This window comes from Phoenix dactylifera, chromosome 1 (assembly GCF_051530095.1).
Source record: "Phoenix dactylifera cultivar Ajwa chromosome 1, Ajwa_hap1_PhDact_Kaust_v1.1, whole genome shotgun sequence".
Taxonomy (NCBI): Eukaryota; Viridiplantae; Streptophyta; class Magnoliopsida; order Arecales; family Arecaceae; genus Phoenix; species Phoenix dactylifera.
In genome coordinates, this window is record NC_143190.1 from 28,337,516 (window position 1) to 28,349,124 (window position 11,609).

An 11,609-nucleotide genomic window follows, 5' to 3' on the forward strand; every position below is an offset into this window, starting at 1 on the left:
GCCTTCATGTTGCCTCTGTAATTCATTATTCATAGAGGCAAGTATGATACATTTGACAGTCACACTGTCATTTTTCCACATCTTATGTGTGGCAACCTCCTCTTCTGTAGCATCATCCCCTAGATCTCCAAGATCAGGGGTTTCAAGTATATAGGAAATTTTCTCCTGAGTGAGTACTATCTTTAAATTCCTCAACCAGTCCACATAGTTTGGTCCGGTCAACTTGTTGGCATCTAAGATGCCTCTTAGTGAAAGTGAAGAAGCCATTTAATAATTCTACATATGCAAGAACAAAACTAATATAAGCAGACCAATCATGATGACATGTTTGCAACTAGATAAGGACTTTAATCTAATTTGTCTCCTACTATTTTTATCGAATATCATAGCCCTCTCCTATGATAAACGTGAAAATATAATTTTTTTTAGTAGGGTTGAGATCCTAATTCATCATAAAAAGCCTTGTGTTTACACAACAAACTCTTATGAGTTCAAAGGTAGGAAACTCTTTCCAATTGCATCTCATGCAATTCTCAACTTTATCTTGTCCTCTTAAAATACTTATTGCCTTGTGTTAGCACAACAAACAATAATATTTTAGTTAAGTCAAACCCTTCATTTCCATATAGTCATATTCAAATAATATTGCCCTTGTGGTTGCACAACAAGGCAATATATTAAAATATGCCATAAGCATCTTAATGCACCAAGACAGTATAACATCAGTCCCCATTGCAAGTCTTGTGTTAGCACAACAAACTAGCATGGATCTTGACATAATAATATCGAGGCATGAAGGAAGGCTATCAATAGTGTTATATCAATATTAAGCTTATCCATAATAGGCAATCAAACAATTGGCCAGGTAAGCAGGTGGGAGGCTCCCCTTACTCAGAGAGTAAGATCCTAATTAAGTAACCACCTTTAGTGCTTTCCTTAGACACCAATTAGATTAATTGTTCTAGAATGGGTTAGCTCAAAGTTTTTCAACACTATGACTTAATATAATTTTTATTGAGGGCTTACTAGTCTCTAGCACATTCTTTAATTGTAACATATATTTAACATATCTAAAATAAGCTATCATGCATCATAGCTATCTCATAGCATGTATAAATCATAAGCAACTAATTAACATGCTTCAACATATCTTCATATGGAAAATTTCATATCATGATATTTTATTACATATCATATCATATATGAATCATATATTTCAGCATTTCATTAAGCATATGATATTACTATCTCATAGTAAATTAATAATCATACATCATGCATTATTATTTGATTGAACCAATTAAGGATAGCTCTGATACCACTGTAGGGTTTTAGCATGTTATAATGGGCAGCGGAAGCTAGGGATTTTAAAATTTTCTTAATAAAGTCCCTATGCATGAAACCCTTTTAAGCCTAGATCACCTTAATGATTACAATCAAATAATATAAAATAAATGCAGAATTAGTAGAATACCTCAAACGCTAATCCAAAGTGTACAATCTCCACGAGGCGTCCAAGTGTCCGCCCTCCAATGGTGATCCACACGAAAACTTGATCAAGACTTTAGCTCCAAAGACTTTTGATCCTTAATGCAGAATTCTTCTAAAGAACTCTAATGGCTTGCTTTCCTTCCTTTCTAATTTCCTTTAGCCTTCTAAAATCACTTCTAATCCTTTTGTCCTAAAGAAGACCACCTTGTCTTGGCTTAGGACACACTAGAAGCAATGCTAGAAAGAAAGAAACTAATGTAAGAAAGAAAGAAGAGAGGAGTGGGGTGGAATTGGAATGATGAAACCCATGGAGTACTAACCTATTTATAATAGGTGTAGGGATGCATCTCCAAGGGATGCATCCCATCCACACATCCTCTCATGAAAGGGCATCATCTAAAGGGCCATATCAAATAAGAGGAGGTGCAGATCAAGTGAGGAGGTGTATCAAATGATATGTCCTTTCATGTGGTGCCATATTTTGACCAAGTCAACATCACATGCTAATCACATGTCCATCATGCCTCACCTCTTGATCTTTCATGATGATGATCCAAGGGCTCCAATGCAAGGCGCCATTCACTTGACCCATTATGTCTTCATCCAATGGTGGGATTAAGATCCAATGGTCAATTATGGTAGCCATCCTCTAACCCAATCCAATTGGGTTAAACCAACTCTCCATTATGTCTTCATCCAACGGTAGATCAAGATCTAACGGTCTAGATTGAATGATTTATTAAATGTAATCCAATTAGACTCAAACCAAGCCAATTAGGTGCCAACTCTTGGCTAACCCATATTAGAATATGATCTAATCAAATTAGATCAATTAAGAATCAGATTCGAATCCAATTCGAATCAGATTCGAATCCAATTCGAATCAGGAGCTAAGGTTTGCAACACCTGCTAGGATGTTTATCTTGCAAACATGATCTAATCCAATTAGACCCTTGATAAGTTTCCTTGTGTGTGACCCATTGGGTTCCATACTTAGCCAGCAATAGGTGTGAGTGCGAGTTGACCCAACTTGATTAGAACTCTTCTAATCGATTTAAGTCCAAACTGCGCGAACCCGAACTTAACAATTAGAATCCTTTCTAATTGGTGATCGAATTAAACTCTTTAATTTGATCAAACCTATAAAACAAGATTGACGTCTAGCAACGTGTCATGTCTACCCGGAAAATATGAAATTTGGTGGAAATACCAAAAATACCCTTCAGTGGCAAGTTACCATGCAATTCAATCCTTTAATCAAACTGCATCCCAAATATGTATATGAGTATGAATATATGTCAAACTCAATTTCATATTCATATTTTTCTCAATCTTTTAATGATAATTCAAATAATGAAACATTAGAAACTCTTTCTAATTTTCATTCTGCTTTGATCAAAGGCTTCCTGAATTATCATATGATTAGAATAAATAGGATGCTATCTTCTCTTACTAGAAGTGATTAATTCCTTGTTGACCTACTCATAATCTTCGTACACAATTCACCATATCCAGAAGACCTCGTACATAACTTATTGTCATGAATGAGTGTAAACCAAAATATGGGTTCATGTGCACAAGATACCATGGTGATCTCAGGTCATAGGATCAGTTGCACAACTCCCACTAAGAGAATCATCTTTTGACATGTAAGTAAGACTTCATAAGATTTCTCTTTGTAGGTCAATTCAGTGAACTCATTCCTCTAATGAGCACCCACATCTTTGTATTAGTGTCTCCACACAAATGATTGTGAGATCAATCATCCTCTGCATCGAGCATACATAAGACATGCCAGTCTTTCCGGTAATCATTGATCCCCGACTCAATGTACCAATGACTGGAAATATTTAAGATTAGGATTTTAGGATTTTAAGTCTCACTAGTATGATCTCATCATAGTCTTAAAACCATTGCCCTAATCTAAGGAGTTTATCATAAATATAATCAACAGCATATGATAAAACATAACGCCTTTATTCATATTTAAATGTCATGTACATGATTTGGACAAATCAAAAGAAAAAAAAACTTTCGCAATACATATTGCGATTGGCTTGTAGAGCATCTACTCTTTCATGCCTTGCAGCCGGAAATAAAAAGAGAATGTGGTATCTTGATAGTGGTTGCTCAAGGCATATGACCGGTGACAAGAGTCTCTTCATCACCTTGGAATTAAAAGAAGGAGGAGTAGTCACATTTGGAGACAATGCTAAAGGCCGAATTATTGGTGTTGGTAAAATCTTCATATCACCCTCCTCATTTATTGACAATGTATTGTTAGTTAATGGACTAAAATATAATTTGTTAAGTATAAGTCAATTTTGTGACAAGGACTTTAAAGTATCATTTGAATCATCACTATGCATAATTAGTAGTCCATTTGACAATGAGATCATACTCACAGGACATAGGCATGGAAATGTTTACATGGTAGATCTTGATGATCTCACCATGAAGGATGGCCAATGTCTTGTAGCCATGAATCCCAAAGTCAATGAGACTAGTTGGTTATGGCATCGTAGGTTAGGGCATGCTAGCATGGATTTAATCTCAAAATTAATTACAAAGGATCTAGTCAAAGGACTACCAAAAATAGACTTTGAAAAGAATAAAATTTGTGCTGCATGTCAATTAGGGAAACAAACAAGAAGTTCTTTCAAGTCTAAGAACATAGTTTCAACATCAAAATCCTTAGAACTAATTCACATGGATTTGTTTGGACCCACTAGAACTGCTAGTCTAGGGGGTAAGAAATTTGGTCTTGTAATTGTTGATGATTTTTCACGTTTTACATGGGTTTCATTTCTTGCACACAAAGATGAGTCCTTTCCCGCTTTTATCAAGTTTCATAATAGGGTTTCAAATGAACTCAATCTTAAACTAAAAGCAATTAGGAGTGATCATGGTACCGAGTTTGAAAATCAGTATTTTGAAAAATTTTGTGAAGAAAATGGTATCAATCACAACTTCTCGGCACCTAGGACACCTCAACAAAATGGGGTGGTAGAAAGGAAGAATCGCACACTAGCAGATATGGCTCGTACCATGTTGTGCGAATCGGATCTACCAAAGTATTTTTGGGCTGAAGCAATAAATACTTCATGTTATATCTTAAATCGTGCTTTAGTTAGATCCATCTTAAAGAAAACACCGTATGAGTTGATAAAAGGTAAGAAACCAAATATAAGTTATTTTCATGTTTTCGGTTGTCGATGCTTTATTTTGAACAATGGAAAGGACAATCTCAGTAAATTTAGTGCTAAATCAGATGAGGGGATCTTCTTAGGTTACTCCTCATCTAGCAGAGCATACAGGGTCTTCAACAAGAGAACTCTCGTTGTTGAAGAATCCATTCATGTTGTTTTTGGTGAAACTAATGGAGATTCTTCTAGAAAAGAAGAAGATGGTGATGTAGGTATACTTGAAGACCAAATGAAGGAACTCTCCACTCAAGACAAACAACATGAGGATGAGATCAAAGAAGATACAAATCAGCGAGATGAAGGAGATCAACCTCCATCAAGAAATCAAGATCTTCCTAAAGAATGGAGGTATGCACATGGTCATCCAAAGGATCTAATCCTTGGTGATCCTTCACAAGGTATAAGAACTAGATCCTCTTTAAGAAACACTAGTAATTATCTTGCCTTCGTTTCGCAAATAGAGCCTAAATCACTAGAAGAAGCTGAAAAAGATGATAATTGGATGAATGCTATGCAAGAGGAATTAAACCAATTCGAAAGAAATGAAGTTTGGACTCTAATGAAAAGACCCCCTAATGTTTCAATTATAGGCACCAAGTGGGTGTATAGAAATAAACTAGATGAAGATGGAATAGTAATAAGAAACAAAGCTAGGCTAGTGGCCAAAGAATATAATCAGGAGGAAGAAATAGATTTTGATGAAACTTTTGCTCCTGTTGCTAGGTTAGAGGCTATTAGACTGCTTTTAGCATATGCATGCTTCATGGATTTTAAACTCTATCAAATGGATGTAAAAAGTGCATTCTTAAATGGCTATATAATGGAGGAAGTTTATGTAGGACAACCTCCAGGTTTTGAAAATCACTTACATCCAGATTATGTGTATAAATTGCATAAAGCATTGTATGGACTTAAGCAAGCCCCTAGGGCATGGTATGAAAGGTTAAGTAATTTCCTAATTGAGAACAAATTCAAGAGAGGAAATGTAGACAAAACCCTCTTTATTGAAAGAAAAGAAAATGACTTATTGCTTGTACAAATTTATGTGGATGATATAATTTTTGGTGCTACTAATGATAGTCTTTGTCAAGAGTTTGCCAAGCTTATGCAGGGAGAATTTGAAATGAGCATGATGGGTGAGCTCAACTTCTTCCTTGGGTTACAAATAAAACAATCAGAGGAAGGCATCTTCATCAGTCAGTCCAAATACATCAAGGAAATGCTGGAAAAATTCAAGATGAAGGATGCAAAGGAAATCAGCACACCCATGGGCTCAAGTTGCAAGCTAGACAAAGATGAAAAAGGTAAAAGTATAGACTGCAAATTATACAGAGGTATGATAGGCTCTCTACTTTATCTTACTGCTAGTAGACCAGATATATTATTCAGTGTTTGTATGTGTGCTAGATACCAAGCATGTCCTAAGGAATCACACTTGCAAGCTGTTAAGAGAATTTTTAGATATCTAGTAGGGACATCTAATGTAGGCTTATGGTATTCTAAACAATCTGACATAAACTTAATTGCTTATTCCGATGCTGATTTTGCCGGGTGCAAACTCGACAGAAAAAGCACAAGTGGCACATGTCAATTCTTGGGTGCCAATTTGGTTTCTTGGTTTAGCAAGAAACAAAATTCAGTTGCTTTGTCCACAGCTGAGGCTGAGTACATTGCAGCTGGAAGCTGTTGTGCCCAAGTTCTTTGGATTAAGCAACAACTTGAAGACTTCGGTATCAAAATGAATAATATACCAATTAAATGTGATAATACAAGTGCAATTAATTTAACAAAAAATCCTGTCCAACACTCTAAGTCAAAGCATATAGAGATTAGGCATCATTTTATTAGGGATCATGTGCTGAAAAATGATGTGATGATTGAATATGTATGTACAGAGAATCAATTAGCTGATATCTTTACAAAGCCCCTTTGTAAAGAAAGATTCAATTTCTTAAGGAATGCCTTGAGCTTGTATGATCCTAGCAAATGAGTTGAATTTGTATTGGATTACTTTGCTACTCAAACTAGTAATCAACCTCAAGGTAGACATAAGTGAAAACATGAATTCATCTAAGCTAAATGACGAACTGTTTGACTTTCCGGAGGATGGTTACCCTCCCTTGGACTCTTCATGGAGATATTTTCAGAACCTATTTCATAGGTATTCGAAATTTGGTCAAACATTCCTCATTTCAATATTAATAATTCAAAAAAATTATCAAATTATTATAGGTTGTATCATTAAGGGGGAGGATCACAAACAAATTCACTCTAAGTTTATCAAAAGAGATCATATTGATTAGGGTAATTAAACAAAATTGGGAGAAGATAGAATAAAGTCTGAAATTTTTCAGTGCCGGAGACGTCTCTGGCAAATCGCAGAGACGTCCCCCCAAGGGGAGACGTCTCGCCTTAGTCGCGGAGACGTCTCGGGGACCGAATGAGGGCTTTTTAAATAGGTCGAAATCGCTCGAGCCGACTCGAGCTTTCTCCCTCATTCCCGACCAAAACGGAAAACCCTAGCCTCCATTTGCTCTCCACCTCAAATCCCAGCCTCCGTTTGCTCTAAATCACAAACCCTAGCATCCATGGCACCAAAGAAAGCTAGGACAACCCGTGGGAGGCGACCTAGAGTAGCGGCCGACGGTGAGGAACGGCGGGAAGAACCCTCCGCGCCTTCTCCTCCGGTTGCTCCGCCGACCACGACGATTTCCTGTGCAAATCGCACAGTCACGACTGGTAGGTACATCGATTTCTCCTTTTTAGATCATGAGGGGTTCTCTATTGGAGAGAGACTCCGAGCTCAAGGGTGGGAGCACCTTTGCACACTAAATACCTCGACCTATCCCGGCCTAGTTAGAGAGTTTTTTAGCAATATGGCATTAGGGGACCAAGGGTACACTGGATGTGTCCGGGGGACATTAGTGGAAGTAAATGAAGATGTCCTATCCACTGTCCTACAAATCCCTAAGAACGGTGAGGCTCCAACCTCACTTCCCCAAAGGGAATTAGCCCTAAATCTGCTGTTAGGACAAGAGGACTGCGGCCCTCTTGATGTTATCAACTCCCAAGACCTAAACGCCGAAATGAGATTACTTTTAAGTATTGTCAACCGGGTCTTGTTTTCCAAAACCGGTCGCTTCGATTTTGTTTCGGAGCGAGACTTAGCTATTATGCATCATATCCTACAAGGGATCCCTCTAAACCTTCCTAGACTCATGCTAAATTACATTGCCCTATGTCATAGGTATTCTAGGTTTAGTATACCCTATGGCATGATCTTTACCTTAATCTTTAAACACTTCAAGGTTCCCATTCCAACAAATGAACCTGCAAAGGCCTTGAGAAACACCGACTACTATAATGAGGGCACAATGAGAAGAATGGAGTTTCATAAGATAGATGGGTCGTGGGTCAAGGTTCCAAAAAGAAAAGCACAAACCATAGAGCCTGAAATCCCACATCATGAGTCTGACCATCACTCTCCTCCACCTAGCCACATGAACATCCCTGATATTCCCTCCAGCTCAGCTGGACCTTCCACGTCCATGCCACCACCTCCTCCAGTCAGTGGGCCCTCCTTCCTATCAGAGGATCAGATGCACACCTTAGCATCTGCCATTTGCCAGCAGATAAGGGAGGAGATGAGATCCATGATCTCCACAGAGTTGGCCCCCATCAGAGCTTCACATGAAGGGCTTCTACAAGAGATGAAGGATATTAGAAGTCAAATTGAAGCTACAACACAAGAAATAATTGGTGTGGGTGCCACCCAAACCATCAGATCATTAGAGCTCAAGGACAGCTTGAAGAGCATTTCCAAGAGTCTTAAAGAGCTAACAAAGCCAGATGACAATGTGAGCACCTTAGTTGCCCAACTTAGAGGAAGAATTGAAATGGCAACTATAGAGTTTGAGGCACTTGTGGCAGGTTTCCACAAGTCACAGGGAGATCAATTTAAGACCCTCATGGATTCTATCAATGCATTCATAGATGCAGCTTGTAAGGCTTATGCACAAAGTACATCTAGTAGGCCCCATGAGCAACGTCGTCGATGATGGATATCTTGTAGGATCTTCTTTTTGTAAATCCTAGGCTATTTTGAAACACCTTTTGTATTAGAAATCAATACTTGTAATGATTTCTTCTTTTGACTATGTACTGACTTCAAAGGTTTATGATGACATATGAATGAATACAATCTCTTTTGAACACTTTGTGTACATTGCCAATTCTGCGTATGTGTTTCTGTGATTGTGTATGTGATTGTATGATATGCCATAAAAATCTTACCACATACCTTGAGTGTTCAAATTTGATACAAAGAAACAATGCACATAAAACAGGGGGAGCACATCTTGTGATAACTATGTTAAACTAAAAGATAAGTCTGAAATGAATTCCAAAACAAAGGGGGAGTGATATGAATACATTAATAGAAATGACTTGGACAGGGGGAGCACAACTTGAATATCCTTGAGTAAAATGAATGCTGAATTCCACTATAAATTGAGTCTTAAGCACCTAAGGATAATTTGTCCCCTTCATGTTGCTGACAAAAAGGGGGAGTAGATAGTATATGGAATGCAAAATTTATAATAGATATTGAATATAGAGATATTGAAAGGGGGAGTATGAAAGGGGGAGTAGACATGGATATTGAATATGGAATGCAAAATTTTTTTTAATCATACTCCAAAGTTGAATTAGGAAAGATAAAATTGAAGAATATTGATTTTAAGATAATTGCCCTTCTGGAAAAGAAAGGGGGAGTCAAAAAGAATCTAGCTTTCAAATTATCTTCAGCATCAATATTTCATTTTAACTTGATTCAAACTCAGTTCATATGCCAAAATCATTTAAGAACTATAAAGATCAATCTTATGCACAAGGAAAGAACTGAATTGAGTGATGCACATTGTATCTAGGCCAAAATATTATACTTGTACATCCGATCAAATACTGTGTATATGTTTAAATTTCAAATTTTGCATATACTCAGTGTTTTGTCATCATCAAAAAGGGGGAGATTGTTGACCCCCTAATGGATTTTGATGAATACAAAACACTAGAGCATAATTCCATTATATCTTAACAATTTAATTAAGGAATTCATGTGTTTTATCTAGAATATTGTTGAGAAATGTCTAGGCAAGTTCCCATAATTTTTATGAATTCATTGAAGAACATTTTGAGTTAATGAAAAAGTTCAGGGACAGCCGAGACGTCTCCTGATAGTTTCAGAGACGTCTCTGGCACAAACAAGAAGAACTGGCACACTTGGAGACGTCCCCGGCACCTGCCGAGTCGTCCCCGCGTTAGCGGAGTCGACTCTCTCAGTAACGGAGTCGACTCTCTCAGTGGCGGCAGAAAGGTAGTTTTCAAGAGATATGCGCGAGACGTCCCCACTGTACGCCGGGTCGTCCCCGTAGGTAAAAAGGAGAGTTCCCGAGTCGTCCCCAAGATAGCCGAGACGGCTCTCTCAGGGTTTTCCAGAGAATGGTTTTTTCGGTGATAAGGCAGCGGAGTCGACCCTGAGACAGCGGAGCCGTCCCCATGCATAAAGTGCAGACGAGCCGAGACGTCCCCTGAAAGAGCGGAGTCGACTCTCTCAGGGAATTCCAGAGGACATGTCTTTCGGAGATAAAGAAGCGGAGTCGTCCCCAAGGCAGCGGAGTCGTCCCCACTCAAAAAGTGCAGACAAGCCGAGACGTCCCCGTAAAGTGCCGAGTCGACCCCAGACAACATAAAAAGTAAAATCCTGTAGGCGAGACGTCCCTCGTTGTAGCGGAGACGTCCCCGGAGCGCCTGGGACGCGACTGACAGCTTTTCAGGTTTGGTTTGAATTTCAAATCCTTCTCTTTTTGTTTCTAACGGCTATATTTGCTTTTTGGGCTATAAAAAGGGACCTCTTAAGTGGTTCTCAACAACTCTTCACCAACCAAAAAGCTAGATCATTCAAGAGAGAAGTTAGAAAGAAAAGCTCAAGGGAGTGAGTGCATTCAAGGAAGGAAATCAAGTATTCTCAAGTCTCCCAAGCGATTTCAAGCTCAACCACTCTTGTGCGCTCGGGATTCGAAGCTCACACTCAACCCTACGCGCTCCACCTCGGAAGAATCAACATTTTCCACGCTTCCAACGGCAAAAGGATTCTTCCGGGTTACATTATTCATAATTGTTATATTTGCTTCTTAGAGCTTTTATTTCCTTTTGTAAACTCTTTTATTGTGGTGCTTGTTCCAGTCAAGGGACTTGGAACAAGGGAAAGGCGTCCCAAGCCTAAGAGAAATTGGGGGTTTTAGGGTTTGTTGTGAGCCCGGTGTAAAACAACGAGTTGGGTAGTGAACTCGCAAAACTACCGTACTGTAATCTTGGATTATAGTGAAAATTCCCAAAGGCGCTTTGGGGAGTGGATGTAGGAGCGGTGAAGGCTCCGAACCACTATAAAACCGTGTGTTTGTGGTTGTCTCTTCTTATCTCTTTATCTTTATTTTAGTTCATATATTTGTGTGTTTTATTTTTAATTAGGCAAAAAATTTTTAAAACACCCAATTCACCCCCCTCTTGGGTGACCATCTCTGGGCAACACCCCCCCTCTTGGCTTGTCACCTTGGGCAACAGATTCTGACCCTCCCAAGACAAAAGAAAAGGATACCGAAGAAACCGAAGCACCAACATAAACTGAAAAAATTAAATGTCCTTTTCCTGCACCATTTCCACAAAGATTAAAGCCCTTGCAAAAGCTTGAACCAAACTCTGAAATTCTTGAGCTTTTTAAGCAAGTAAAAATTAATGTACCTCTTCTTGATGCAATCAAATAAGTGCCTTCATATGCAAAATTTTTGAAAGATTTGTGCACTGTCAAGCGTCGTTTAAATGTCAAGAAGAAGGCATTTCTGGCTAAAAATGTGA